Source organism: Sturnus vulgaris, chromosome 4, assembly GCF_052056855.1.
Source record: "Sturnus vulgaris isolate bStuVul1 chromosome 4, bStuVul1.hap1, whole genome shotgun sequence".
Lineage (NCBI taxonomy): Eukaryota > Metazoa > Chordata > Aves > Passeriformes > Sturnidae > Sturnus > Sturnus vulgaris.
The window spans coordinates 15,257,214-15,273,275 of NC_142246.1; the positions used below are offsets into that span (position 1 = coordinate 15,257,214).

General features: G+C 37.4%; 1 protein-coding gene across 2 annotated transcripts in view; it reads right to left on the bottom strand.

Moving 5' to 3' along the window:
* LDB2 (LIM domain binding 2) overlaps nt 1-16,062 on the bottom strand; it is a 363,991-nt gene that overhangs the window by 224,954 nt on the left and 122,975 nt on the right. The window contains exon 2 of one of the 2 annotated variants that reach the window (XM_088163192.1): nt 9,375-9,479. The exons of the other annotated variant lie outside the window; for it this stretch is intronic. The gene's annotated coding sequence lies outside the window, so the exon portion shown is untranslated. The remainder of the gene's footprint in view (nt 1-9,374; nt 9,480-16,062) is intronic. 2 annotated transcript variants of the gene reach the window in all.

Below are 16,062 nucleotides of genomic sequence, written 5' to 3' on the forward strand. Positions count from 1 at the left end.
CCCAACATCTACTCTGTTTCAACACTATTCCTCCATCCCTCATCAACATTTACTCATCTTTCTTCATCCCTTTGACAGATCTCAGCACTTCTGGCAAAATGCTGGGGGAAGCAGCAGCACACAAACCTTGTTTGGTCACAGCAGCCCGATGATGTATTGTGCGTCATCAGTCCCACAGAAACCCTGAAGGACATAAATATGGTAATGGCAGCCAGCCCAGAAGAAGCTATCAGATCTGCTGGTATTCTGCCAGGGTTTTGTGGGAGATCAGGAAAGGTAAGGGGGAGTACATGAGAAATCAGAGAGATAAGAAACTTGGAATTATATTGAAATCAGTGGAAAGGGGAAAAAGAGTTGGCCTTTATGGTTATGTTTAGGTTGCTGAAAAGGCAGTGATTTAAGATGGAATATTTTTATTTTATAGGAAAGCAAAGTGCTGCAGGTTAAAGTTTGATACCAGGTTCACTGTCAATGTGAAGATATACTGAAAGTTTACTCTACTGCTACTGTGATCAATCATCTGAATTTAGGTCACAGTTCCTTGAAATATATATTCAAGACTTGGATACAGCCAGAGGAAAGCGAGGATGCAATGGTACTCACAACAGGATGTATATGCCTTGTGGTCATTCCCATTTAACCCAGAGTTATGCCCTTTCAGGTATTCAACCAGCTCCAGCTCTACTCTTAAGCCAAGTAGGTCACAGGCTTCTGTTTCTCACGAATAGAAAAGTTTAGTGGTGTTGTGGGGGATTGTTCCTTCATGAGAATTGATCCTAATTTTAGAACCCTTTAATAATTCACAAATAACAATAACATAGTCTTAAATCAATGATTGAAAATCTTACATTCAAAAAGTTAATTTAACAACATTGCCCAAACTAATGTAGAGACACACATGCAGACAGCTCAGATGAGTTTCAGACAAACACCAAAATTTTTGAATTGTGATTTGAGTTTAAGATCTTGCCTTTGCATATTTCCTATTCTTGGACAAAGAAATACCACAATAAAATGGGAACGCTTACGTCAAGTAATTAAAACCACATGAGATCGCATAGTTAAGAAAAATACATGGCATAAAAAAGTGTTCTGTTGACTGCTGCAAGGCATCAGTGACTTCTGATTCCAGGTACATGTCTCAGCTCTCCTAAACCCACTTTAAGATTCAGGTTTCTAAGGGATGCTTCTTATGGCCAGGCTGCAAGGTCCTAGTTCATCTGCATGAGATCAAATGCCAGATGATTGCAAAGCAGGAGAGGACAGGTCCCAGCGTGGTTTGGGTTTGCTCTGATCCAGGCTAGCTGCTGCACAGGACAGGATACATTCTGCTGGTCAGCTTAGACACACTGTATTTACAACTGTCATTTTATACAGGTAATCATTGATTTTACGCCATTGATCACTCATTTTCACAATTTTGTCTTTTTTTTCCCCGTTAATTTTTTTATTATTTTCTGCAGCAAATGATGTATTTTACGGACAGTAGTTGGTATTTTAACTACTCATAATTCAGTTTTGAGGGTTATGAACCTTTAATAAATCATATCTTTGGAGCAATGTTCAAATTCAGACATTCAACCCCATGTTATTGAAAGTTAGTCTCCATTACACTGTGCAGTATATTCCAGGTAAGTGTACTATGTATTGCCTGATTGACTTAGGAAGTCTTTATAAGAGCACGCTTAAAAATCAGATCGGGAATACCTTAGGCTACGTCCATCCTTCTACATTACTTGGTTATTTTTTCCTTTATCTTTCTTTTTTTCTCTTTTTTTTTTTTCCAATTTGACCACCAGAAACCTGGTGTCCTCATCTCAGCCAGCCATCATTATCACTTGCACCTTGAATCCTGCTGCTTCTTCTGTGTTCTATGTTTGACTCTGTGACTTTTTCTGAGGGAAGGGCAGAGCAATGTTCTCTTGAATATTGAGCTATAACCTAGTGTTTATGGCACACTCCTAGGAGCTGTGAACCCCCTAAGCAGAGGAGGGAAAAAAAGTTAGGTTTCCCACTTTGTAACCCAGAGCAATTGAATAAACAACGGGTGGAGGCAGCACCACTCCATATTTATGTGGAGACAGTGGGACAGTGAAACACATACCAAGAGAGTGTTGAATGCAATAATCAAAACCAACAGTGGCATACAATGGACCACCCAAAACACAGCTGTAACAGTTTTTCAGCTCTGCCATGGAAACAATGACTAGAAACAACAAGCAGAATAGTTTTGAAAATAACATTTCTACGTTTCAAAGTAGAATCTTAAACTTTGAACCAACTGGAATAGTGGTCAGAATCTTTTTGCAGATATAAATTTTGGTGCATTTTGCTGTTCTGACAGCACTGGAGAAGCCTAGAACCCTAACAAAGTGATAGGTTAGTGTGCTGTGTAGGAGGTAGTTATGTCACAGAAGCTGCTTTAACTGGATATTTCCTGGTGTTGAAAAATTGCATTCAAAGGTAATTGCTGTCAATACTTAATCAGAACAACCATTGTTTTATATCATACAGACATTATTAAATAAAACTATATATTTAAATAGTTTTGAAGTATTTTCTGTTTTCATTCTGCTCAATAAATTATGATTTACCTAGTAGCAAAAACTCTTCATTCCAAATCTGTGAGATTATGACCAGAGTAATTAAGTAAAATTTCCCTAGCAGGCCTTTGCTGTGCCAGCCTTTGGTGTGCCAACTTATAGGTTTGGCAGATGTACATTAAGAAAAGATCCAGTTAATCTGCACCCTATGGTGGTCAGAGTTGAGATTTCCAGAAAACCTCTTCAAGACCATTATCCCATGGGGTGACTTGTGGGGCCACCTCCTTCCTACTGATTTGAATGTCAGTACTCAGGATTTTCTTATCATAGAGGAAGGTTCTTCAGTCCATGTGGGAACTTTGCCAGCCCTGTCATATAATAGTCACTATACCTCACTACACAAAGCTGCCCAAATAATAAATTATCTATTTTCTCATGTCCTTTTCTAGAAACTTCACCAGTATAATACACCTCCAAAATGGAGGCACCTCTTTCTATACTGACAAATTCCTCTGCTGTATAATAGGGCACGAGTTCTTCTGGTTTTGCACATGACCTCCAAAACATAGCAAGATTAAGGCTAAAATTTGTAAATCTCTCAAGTTTGGAGTGCCTCAGTGATTAGTTGCCCGGCATTAAATATGTAGGCTTTGATTTTCCTGGGCTGTTGGTCATCTGCTGCTTCTTCAGATTTCATCTGCAGTTAGAACTGTCAGTGCTTCAGCTATCCACACCCTGATTTTCAGAAACAGAGCCAAGAAATTATATTAAAGCTTAATAAAATAAAGTTTTCCCTTGTCTAGGTTGGAGGAAATAATTGGAAGCATCAGGCAGAAAGACTGTCACCATGGGAAATGGCTGGGTGGTGAAATCTTTTGCCTAAAAGTGTAAAAAGCCTGAGGTGCAAGTTTCTTCTCTGAACCAAATGTTTTAAACCCAGATCATCTCAGTAGTGGTTGCACAGGGTAGTAGCATACCTTTCTCTTTTTAAAAAAAAAAGCAAAAACACAAAAACAAACCACAGAATTTCCAGATGAAGTGAGACTTTCCATCCAAAGCAAGGGTGAATCTAATCCTATTTTTAGAAGTTTTGGTACGGCAGCACTTTCCTCTGACCCCTTTTTTCTTTCTTACCCTACCCAAAATGTTTGACAGAAATAATCAAAATCTAAACTAATTCTTGCAGTAAGCTTGGCAGATGAAAAAGTACTTTCAGAAGGTGGTTATCACACAGAAAGAGAAACAAGTTCACTTAAGTTTTGGTGAGCCATACAACCACTAAAGACTATCTGCCATCTTCCTGCTGTCCTTTTGCTCTGCAAGAACAGACCACTGTGTGCTTATTGATTTTGGGAAGTCATAATGCTGGAGGAAGGGTTCCTAATGACAGCTTCATTTATTAAAAATCAACATTCCTTCTTGGAAAATCTTCCAGCCTCAGCCCCACAAGAGGTAGAGACTCAAGGGAAAACTAGGCTGCAGAGAAGGATCTTGAATCCCAGCCTTAGTGGAGCTACTTTGAAAACAGGCAGAGTTTGACAACTCAAGGGTGTTCAAGCTGTTTTCCACATTTGAAGACATTTAATGGTGTTCTAATGGGAAAAAAAAAGTAAAATGCTGGTATGTAATGTAACTTGTATGGCCTGTGTGTGGCACTATGACATTTAGGGACAACAGTGCTGAAGAAAGGAAAAAGAATACGGTAAATTAGGCTTATTTCTCTAGTAAGAGAAATCTGTAGCAACATGGACACAAAGAAGCACAACATTTATCCACAAATTCAAGATTTAATTAAAAATTTAATGGATTTTCTTCCCCTTTAAGTAGAGGGGGAAAAAAAAAAGGCAAACTTCTCCTAAACTTCTGTGCTTTCTCACCACCAACATCTCAATCTCCAGTGTGCACACATAGATCATGTCTGCCTCAGAACATAAATACACAGCAGTGCAACAGAAGAATTAAAATTAACAGATGAATCCAAGGAGTGAACCCAGCTAACAAATGTATCTTGTTAGACTTCTGTCAGAGAACAAGATTTTTATCAGAAATGCTGTTTTTCAGAGGACACCAGGATAATTTCCTCCTAATAAATTTCCATCTTACTGAGAGCAGCTAAAGTTCTGCCAGTCAGAGGGAATCTCCCAAGGGTATGTCTTACGCAGCTCTTCTACCACTGGATTAAATGTATGGACACGTTTTAAAATACAGTGAGCCCAGAGTACCTCTGAAAGTGTGTTTAGGTATTAAAAACATACAACACTGGTAGAAGTTTGCCTCATTTTGAAAAAGATTCACTACTTTGTTTATTGCAGTCTTTTCCCCTGAATTCAGAGGAAATGAGTGTGCATAATTCCACATTCCCTGGAAGGCAAAAGGCAAACATTGGTCTAAATAGTTTGTGGTGGTGTTCTGTAATTTTCATGAATCAAAGCTTATTTTTTAACTACATCTTCTATAATTTTTTATAAATCTCTTTCCTTTCCCTTTAAAAATATTTAGAGAAAAAAAGAACCGTGTGTCATAGGGTATTAGCTGATTAGTTCATTCAAACAGTGCTAATTATAGGTTTAATTGCTTAAATGTGAAAGTCATTTATTTAAATTAGCTGCATCAAACATACAGTATGCTCAAAACCTGAAACATTTTGATACTGGGAACCAGGGTTATATTCTGTAAACAGAACATGCAAAATATAAGATGAAAAACAATGTGCCTCTATGTACTGATCGGCAAACTCATTTAAGCCCCAAACTCCCTCCTCCCCTGCCTCTGGGGTCAGAAAACAGCCTCATTTGAACAATGACTAATGGAATGCACTGAAATGTGTGAGGGTTGAAAGGAGAAATACTATTCAAGCCAACAAACTCATTTCATTTGTGATTTAGAGGGGTGCTGCACCTTTCCCCTGAACTCCTCCTGAGAAAGAATGAATAGGCATCTCAAGGTTATGTAAAAATGGGTATTTCAGGTGGAAAACTCTATTGGTTTTTAAAATAATAAATGAAGAAATAAATAAAGGTTTGTTATGTCATAAAAATACCGCAGGGAAAAGATGTTTACACCACAACAAAAAGGTAGTCAGAGCTATGGTGACTATAGCAATGACAGAAAGAGTATGCTTGTGAATTAAAAAATATGCTGTATTAAATACACAGCATGAGAATCATGATCAGAGTGCAAGAGAAGGGCTCAGCCTTTTAATCAGAGAAAAAAAATAAAGGAATAAAAATAAGATAATTTTAAAGAACAGAAAACATTAGATAATTAACAAATTGAAGAATGTCTAGCTGCCAATCCCTCCATCTTCCTGTGTTGACAAAGGAATGCATATAGACATATACATTTCTTTTTTAAGAATTTTTTTTAAAATGAACAAAGAGATTCAGAAGACCTAGATTCCCGAGACATATCAGTTTTTGTGTTCTGTATCTTTGTTTGGTCTGTAATCAAGTTGTATCTGAATGTTATTGCATTTTTCTAAACCTTCAAGTTGATATTAAGCCCCAGTTTTCTCAACCACATTATGGAAGTACAAACAGCAGCAGCAGCGAAGGCTGGGGGATGCAGAAAGCTCCTCTTAATTTAATAAGGGTTTTTAAACCGAACGCTATGCACCATTGACTATGCAGGAAAGCTATTTTTTGCTGCAAAATTTCCCAGCTCATGAATATCCTTGTATGCTTCTCTGTGCACAGCCTCTCTCCGTGCCCCCTTTTCCTGCTGAGAGGGTCATGTGGCCACAGGAGAGCCTGACCCCCTGTTTACATTTCACTGTGCAGATTACACAGTGAAGAATAATACTACAGCTGGTTACTGCTTACAATTATTTAATTTTGAAAAACCCCAACCAACCACCACTTTAAAAGCTGAATTTATATAAATCCATCTGTCTCTCTGTCTCTTTCTCTTTTCCCACAGACGACTTACTATTTATTTTTTACTTGTAAATTTGCTGTACTCATTCATTACAAGCTTCCTTTTGGGTGGGGAGAATGTTTGTACTTTTGGTCCATGCAATGCAGAGCCTTAGGTTAAAAAAAAATAGGTAGTCAAAAATGTTTGGAAAACATTATTGTCATATTTTATGTAAGCAAAGTAAGGCAGAAAGAAGGTACAATCCTAACATCATGCAGCAGTCAGTGACAGAGGAAGCAATATGCTCCCATGCATGAGGCTGAGCCAAGAGTTTCATATCTAATTTTTAGAGACCCCTGCCCTCCTGGCACACAGTGGTAGCCCCACAGAGAAGCAGGCTTGAGCTTGGCTAAGGAAAAATGCTGTGAAGTGTAATAACTCAAATGAAAAAAGCACCAAAAAGACAGTATTTCAAATTTAGAAAGGAAGTCCTGGCTAGATTTTGCTGAGATTAAATCTAAATTGAGTGGATTTCCAATGTGATCAGGGAACAACACGTTAAGGGAGAGAGTTGGAGACATATCCTCGGGGGATTTATGTGGTTATACCTCCAGATGATCCCAGGGCAGTTGGAAAATGAGATACAAAGGGCTCTATTCTGCCCTCATTTGCACAGCACTTAACTCTGATTTTCATGCCATTTAAACAAGAATGTCATGTAAAGTGTCTTGATCATTGAAAATGGTGCCAAATAGGTATTCTCCCCTCAAGATTACTGCATGCAATTCAGATCATGGGACATTTACATTAGTCGAGCTGGCCTTTAGAAAAGTGGTACAGACATTAAAATAGAGGTTGTGAGGAAGCTAATCTGAATTGGCCTGTTTCTCAATTACTTAGCCAATATAACCATGTAAATTACAGTTTCTTTTCTTTACAGTTTTACATTTGTATTTGCCAGAGCAAACTGGTATTTATATACTAGACATACTTCATATAAATTTCGAGGACACAAAAGAAATACTCAGAATGCCATTGTTTAAGATTATCATCTACTTTGCTAACATATGTAGATCTATAGTATTGCTAGTAAGATGCAGGAAAAGGAAGTGTCACATTTTCCATACATTATATGATATCATGGTAATATGTCTCCTCATTTTAGGTGTTTTAAAAGCTTAGGATTTCCCAGTTACAGAGAGTTATGTTGCCCTCTGGATAAAAGACGGAGAAATACATGACAATGCTGACTTTTTGAAGGAACACTTTTACACGATATAATAAATACATGGTGTGTTAGTCCCCACTTAGCTCTGCTGTTGTATGCTATGAATAGGCCTGTTTTATCTTATTCCCACTGTTATAATCCTCAGTCACTTAAATAATCATGGGACAGCCTGCTCAAAGGTGTTATGGTGTGTTATTATACTCAGGGTCACATTTCAGTCATTGACTAATCTCCTTATTAAACACCATGTGTAAAGCAAGGTGTTACACCAGCAGGTATGGTCCTATTCTAGACAGGGCTGTATTTTAAAAAAGCCCATTAGATTCTGTGAAGGCACGTGCTACAGACATTCTTGAAAATCACAGGCAACTATGAATGCAAAAATCTCTTTTCCACCTTTTATTGACACTTCCTCTGACCCAGTTGGTATTAAATTGAAGGTGCCAGGTAAAAGAGTCCAGCAAAAGAATCCAGCAAGTTCCCTTGACCAGCTTTATGCATTTGCATTACTGTCTTTAGATACTGTGAACTGACCTGATGGATGGGCGTTACTGTGAAGTTGGTTCAGGCTCAACTGGAAACATAGCAAAAGCCCTCATTTACAAAGCATGAATACGAGGCAAAGTGGATTTCAAGCTCAAACTCATGCTCAGAACATGAGGAGGAGCCTTTAATTATTCAAGAACCTCTTCAATACATACTTTAGTGCATATTCAGTTTATGACTAGATTTTTAAGTAGTTCATTGCATACTTGGCCACCAGAATCATATTCTGTTTGGGAAATTGAAAAAGATAATGCAACAGAACTCAGAACTATGTGTTACAGCATCAGAGAAGAATTCTTGTGCCCCTCTGTTTTCAATCTCTATGAGTAATGCAGCAAATAGATTGTATGATGCATTATAAATTATGTGATCCATCATAGTAATCATCATCACTAACCAAATTATATAGAACATAACAAGAAATACTAGTAAATATTCAGTGAATGCAAACTTTGAAATTGAGTCAGCCTATTCTAGGAGTTAGTCCTAAAATAAAAGAAGATAGAATAGTATCATGTAGTCTACCTATAATAAAAAAACCCCACAGCATTTCTGTTAAACAAGGTCTAAAATTGAATGGCCAAAGATCTATTTTATTGCAAGATTTTGAGCAGTGTGTGTACTTAAGAAACTAAAAACATGTTTGAAATAATTTATAGAGAGGTGTAAAAAAGGCAAAATTACTACACTCTTTCTTCTCCAGCCTTTGGGATGAACTTTGTGGGAATGTTTGGTGAACACCCTTTATTATTAAGAATTCTCAATGCTCTTCAGACTATAAAAATGTAGATATGTGTCAAAGTAAAAATAATGTGCACTGAGAAGGGATCAGGCATTAGGTTTTCTTCACCAATCTCTGTTAATTTTCAATTTAGATTTACTGTGTGTTCTGTGGGAAAGATTAGGGGGATTCTGGCTGCAGTGCTTTTCCCGCAAGACACCTCTCTGTGTGCTATAAAATGACCAAAAGATGGTGTAAGTTTGGAGTGAACATACAGTCTTTTCCACATATTGTCTAAGAATTTTGTAAAGATAACATATGTTTCAATTTTTAAAAGCTTTTCCTTTTATAGAAATAGAAAAGTTGGTAAAAACCAAGGCTAGCAAGAGAGTCTAGTACTTCTTTCTTAGTCAGTGAGTACTGACTTGATTTTATATCTCTAAACATTATTAACTTTACTGACATCAAAGAAGGTTCATACCCTTAGTACAATATGAAGAAAAAAGGTATCTGGTTTCACTGGCCTCATGTTTCATTGTGCATCACATCACAGGCTGCTGCACTGATAGAAGAAATCACATATCCTCTACAAAAGAGAGAAGATAAATGTATATATAACAGTCTTTGGAAGTTCTGTAAATGCACATCAGGTGCTGACTGCATTTTGCTGGCACAATACATGCCACTCTGACAGCAAAGGCACAAAGTCATGCATCTTTAGCAAAGACAATAGAGAATACAGAATTTAAAGTTGCCATTAGGGAGCACAAGTGAATAAGGAGTAGTGTTTCTGATGGGATTTCTCTTTGAATTTTTAAAGCATAATAATATAACCAGAGTAACAGCTGTTCTCTTTAGCCACATTGAGGACAGGTAGAATGGTCATTCCTAAAAGTATAGAATCATAGAATCATTAATAGGATGCCTAACTCAATTCTCATTTCAAATACTTGCTAAAGGGAAAAAAACCCAAGCAAACAATTGAACATTAAAATAACTCTCACGACTTAACAGAATTGCACCATGATAAGAATGTTGCTGTCACCAGAACAACACAGTTTTTTGCTCCCATAGTAGTGTTATAGAAGTGCATTTCTGCACCTGTGTAATCCTTTGGGCTGAGAGAAAGACTAACCTTTCTGCTGTCTGCCTGCAGCCAGGTGCTGGGGCTCAGGTTGGGTTTCAAACAGCCAGCTTCAGACAAGCAAAGGCTTTTTAGCAAAGCAGCTTTTTAGCAAATGTGATGAGACCTTAATATAATACATTTTTCCTCTAAAGATAGGACAGAAAACATGAATAGAAGGTAATTATTTATATTCAAAATTTGCCTGTAATGATAGGAAGTGGAGAGGAGTAGGACATGCACACACCCATAGTGAAAAGGGAGACGAGGCTTGGGATTTTTTTCCCCTAAATAGACACAAGTCACACATTAATTAGATAAAATATTAGTGATTGTTTTGATTATATATGTAGATATATATAGATAGATATATAGATGATAACCAGGAATCCCTTCTAACCCAAAAAATTCTGTGATTTTGTGATATACTTAATTGAAAAGAGGACATTAGAAGCCATATCACTATTTAAGGCCTCTAAATACAGGTCTGTGTTCCTGTAACTACAACTAAAAGCATGATCCCAGGGTTATGCAATATATTTCAAGTACCCCGGGTGCATATGTGCTGTTTCAAAAATTCCATGAGTTTTATTGCTAGGTATAACCTTTCACAAACACTGGACAAACCTGTGCATATGGGTAGTAGCACTTCAGTGGAATTGGCAGATTTCAGCTAATCTAATAGTGTAACGTGGTAAGTCTTTTCTATTTAATGTGTTGTGAAAAAAATCTAAACACAGTCAAGATCTTTATTATATTACTTTCATTTTGCCTTTCTTCCAGTGTTTTCAGTAGCATGAGTACTGAGAGCTGAACAAAACACAATGTGATGTTTAAAACAGTTACCATTTTTCAGAACTATTTTTTAGGAGGTGGTAGAAATTGAGAGATTGTTTTCTAAATTAAGATTCCAAGATTTAGGGGCAATTTGAGTGGTACCAGGAAAATCAAAAGGAGTAGGGGGAGAGAAAAAAAGTAATGGTGTTGTATTCCAAGGAAGAAATAAAAAGCTTTTGTTGTCAAATTCTTATTACACGGATTTAGTAGTTTTGATTATTTATTTGAGCAAATATCTTTACTTGTTCATGTCAGTCTTGAAATACAGCTGGAAAAAGACTAGGTCAGGCTATCAGGCTTGACCACTAGTCCTTGATGAGGTAGCAAGTGAAATAAATGTCACATCCCTTGAGTGCTGCACTGAGATACCTGAAATTTTGCCACTAGCAGGGAGTGGCATGGCATACTAGTTAAAACACAGGTCTTACAACCTCAAGTATAAAGGTGAAATAAATATGTTACAAAACCCAAGGGAATATGGGCACAAGGTCCAGGCGGCCTGTACCTCCCATCTCCCTGTATCATCTCCAGCTGCTCATCCAAATTGAAAGGAGTCTGGGCTGGCAGCTGACTTCAGGGCTAGACCTTTTTCTCCCAAAAGTAACCTTGAGCTGCTCTAATATCTCACAGAGGTTTCTGTGGAACAGTCAGTGCTGTCTTGCTATGTATGGAGAAGCAAAGTCATACAGGAAGCACCATCACTAGTACTGTGTCCCCATGGGAAAAGCTTGTGCTTTGCTTGGTAGAGTTTCAGAGTTGTGGTCACTGTTGCTTTTGACATATGTAGATTGTTAAATATTTACATTAGAGAGGATAGGGTCAAAGAAGAGTGCCTCGCAACTGGAGCAGAAGGCAGTGAGGTCTGTGGGGATTTTTAAATTTCCGGAGTTCATTCCAGTGTGAGATCAGCCCTGGAGAAAGTTATCCTTTCCATAGGGATGAGATTCCCTCAATATAGAGCACTCCATTTTTCACAGAAGTGTAGTGAGCAACAAATCCCTTCCACATCTTTTTATATGTCTTGGGCAAGGCATTGAAGTATGCCTTTGTTGTTGTATAAGGCAATGAGGTGCACAGCTGAATCTAAGCAACAGCTCCCTGATTCTGATAAAAAAATCTGAGGGGAAGCCAGTGAAAGCATCTGAGAACATTTCTTATGTGCTCACAGTAAGTTTCCTTGTTGAAAGTACAATTTTTAAAAAAGCCTCTGTTTTCCAGGGCTCATACATGTTGAAGACAACATAATAGGTTTCCTACACGTTCAAAGTTCATACAAGAGTCTCCAAGGTATAAGTATCTGAGTGTGGATCTTCAGCAGGAGATGACGGTGAGAATTCAATAAATAAAATGCATTCTGGGAGTTCAGCATCTGCAAGGGATTCAATATGAGTGTCCACCTGCAGCCCAAGTTCTCCAGGTCCGTGATGTACATGTTGATGCACACAGGAAGGTGGAGAGGACACGGGTGAGATGATGGGTAAGGGGTTGGCACGACACAAGTACAACACCCTGCCTAGGCCACCCTGTGCATCTGGGCTCTTTTCTGCCCTCCTGGGAGGCAGGTGAAGCAGGGCACCTCGGGAACATACCACATCATAAAAGCAAACCTACATTTGCATTTCTTTCAAAAATAAATGCATGACATTCTCCTTCCAAACTGGAGGTTTAGCAGTGTGGAATAGATGCCTTCAGGATGCTATTATTGCTTGGCCAAAGTTACTGATAATCACTCACCCAGCAGGGCCCCGCTCTTGCTACAAATGAATAACTTCCAACATTCTGCTTTTGTCCTTCTTTCCCATGCAATTATTCCTGAAAATAATCTCTCATCAAATAAGTAAAACCTGAGCAGGGCCACTCAAATTCCATGAAAATGAGTATAGCATTTTCTGAAATAAACTAACTGTTTCCTTTTTTTTTCATGCTTCAATTTTCAGCTTTCTTTCAAATTCACATTCCATGCCCAGTGCATTTTAAATCAAAGACTTTATATTTAATTGATTATCTCTAGCAGTCTTTTTATTTGTTCAAAAGTTGTCAAAAAATTACTTAGCTATTTCTTCAGGAAGAAAAACTAAAGTTTCTTTCTCTTAAGACATAAAAACTCCAGGAACCTTAAACCATACTTCTTATTTCACATTCATTCTACACAATGTACCCCTCTTTTTGTAGTGTTGTAAGTGTAAACATCTAATTTTAATTAAGTTTAAATAATTTCTTTTATTTCACATCCATATATGTGAGAATTTAAATATAAAATATTGAATTTTCATTTACATTTAGTGTTCAGAGGGAATAAGCAGTGCATGAATTGTCTATATAGTTACATCCTAGTAAAAAAGTCATCAAAAATCCCCTAATATTTTCAGATTTTTAAGAGAACATTTCTTGTGAAGAATTTACATGGGATCCTGGAAACTGATCTAGAGAAGAGAGTTCATCTGTAATATATAAAACAATGCTAAGAACCAGTTACATGTGACCTATTTATTACTTATCCCTGTGTTTGGGCAAATAAACTCAGCTGCATTTCACTTGTGAAGTGCAGAGTATAATTAGTATTAAGCATAGCTTCATGCCTAGTTGGTATAGAGCAAACGCCTTGCAGTGGTGCAGTTTGACAGCATTACAGCACCAACAACCCGGACAAACAGGCTCCAAGCAGTTGCTCTCTTTTCTTGTCAGTTTTAGAAATGCATTTTATGGCAGTAGCAACAACTGCTTATTTCTTTTAGCTGATTGAAATAATGTATTGCTGGCTAATTATGCAAGAGATGCTTACAATCCTGAGATATAGTTTATTAAACAGTTTCATTTACTGTTCAGTATAGTTAAAATTTTAGCATTCCTGATACAGTACCAAATAGGCTTAAACAACTGTGACAGCTGGAAAGAGGCAGACTTTTTGTTTGACTATCTTGCAAGCTTCAATTAAATATCCACAGTTGAGGCACTCTCATAAAAAGTCATAAATTTCTTCTACAGTAGAAAATGGAGCCAAAATAGCGTGGGTTTTTTAGAAGTTGCAGGAATGTTTAGACTAATTAAAAACAACCCAAAACATCCACTCTTTTATAGGTACAGGGATTGTGGTAGGTGGAGTGGGGACTGTGAGACAGGAAATAGACTCTTACGTGCACACATACACACACCACAAACCCACTACCACAAATCCAACTACAGAGGAACATCCATGTTAACATCAGTGCCACAGGTATATCTCAGAGCCTTCACTGACACCCTATAAGCAGTCCACTGTGTTGGAACAAACAGGAAGATGGGTGCCAGTTCATGTGGGGAAGTGGATTAAGCTGGAACAGTTACAGGAATTCTTGCTCTGTACTCTGTGTCCCACGTCTCTCAGTAGTTGGTGTCTCCAGAGCCAGGACACACAGAAGTTCCATAATCTTCAACCAACTTTTTAATCTGAACCATAATAGGAGAATTTTTTAAAGATCTTTCCCCACAACTAGAAAAAAAGCAGCCAACATGAAGGCTAATACTGGAATTAAAATAGGTTTAAACCTCTGAAAGATAGCTCTCTTTGCTTGTGCCAAAAGGATTTTGCTTTTTTTAGTGCTTCATCTTCTAGAGAGAGCTGTAAAATCTATACAAGCTGTGCTTGCATAGCCAGTGAAAACTGGTTTGGAACACCTAGATTAAGAAGCCTGGATATCAGAGGAGACTGATAATTGTCCTTAGGCCCAGGCACAAAGTTGGTGGTCTAGGTTTGTGTTTGACAAGTCCAGAGAGCAGGAACTATTACAAGATGGAAACTACTTACTTTTTGTCCTGTAGCTAAACTGGTAAAGTTTTCTTACTTTATATAACTCATGAGAAATTTGATTGCAGAGCAAACATTTTAAATTTTTCCTCCATGTCTTTTCTAATGCTTGTCTTTACTGAAGTTTCTGCTGGTCAGGTGGAATGATGGAGAAGGAGGTTCTCAATGAATAATAAACCTGCTGCAGAATGCACTGCAGTAGGGAAACAAATAGCTCACAAAGATCAGGAAAAAAGGGTTTGTGTCTGAAACTGTTGATTAATCATTTCCAAAATAGCTCTTTTGCTTTGACATGTCTTTTAAAAGGAGTTAAACAATACAAAATTAAATAAAGAGTTTTATCTTAGGTTCATCTGTCAATTTTAATTATTTGTTTCCCCAAAAGCAGACAATTTTTTTTCTAATTCTGGAACAGACCTCAGTTGCTTTCCTAGCCCAGTTAAAATCTTACAGTCATTTCCATTGAGAAGAAATGTAGCAGCCCAACTAAGAGTGCAAAGAAAATCTATAACTAGACTGCAAAAGAGCATGTAGACAAATAACTATATGTTTCCCAATGCTCTTGCATTGCCACTAGAGGTATCAAGCACAAGACAAGAAATCAAAGAGCAGGGAGCATGGAGCATGGATCACAGTACCTTACTGAGGAAAGACGTCTCTCATTCATCTCTGGCATAAAAGACCAACCAAAACTGAGCATTGTTCAAATATATGAATGGGGAGATTTGTAGGAAGACAGCAAAATGCAAAATACATTCTGTTGTAAAAGAAGTGACACTCATCCACTAGTAAATTCCCAACATGTCATTCTTAATTTACTATCTAGTTTTGGACTATATGTACACTGATACAAATAGAACTAGACAAAAATACTATTAAATGCAGAAGGTGTACATTTGAAATTCAATTTCTATTGCTGCAGTTTACCTGCTCAGTTGTGCTTGGGGAACTTTATGATTAAAATATTATCTTCAAGCTCAAGGTTGCTGTAAGGTTTCCCAAATCTTTGAATTTGTCAAAAACTCCACTGTGCATCTTTTTAGGATTCTCTTTGGCAAGCATCAACACAAAGTTATCTTAATTTCAATTTGTACACACGTCTCCTGTAGAACAAAATCAAACCTGCAGTGACCAAAGGGTTTTGAGTAACTTGAGAGAGTCAGCTCTAAAACACATGATGGAAATGAAAATGAAAGTATTAAAACTGTATAATGAAAGGATGTTGTTACATATCCATTAGATTTATGAGTGTTTACTCTCATTATGTCTCTGATACTGGTTTAAAATGGGCCAAATCCAGATGTAGAGGCATATGCCTTCAAGAGAATTCTCTGTCTTCAGAGAATTTGCTAATGGGAAAGCTTTAAGAGCCATTGAGTTAGTCCTTGGGTTTGGAATTGATGCATCTGCCCTTTGCATCTCTAA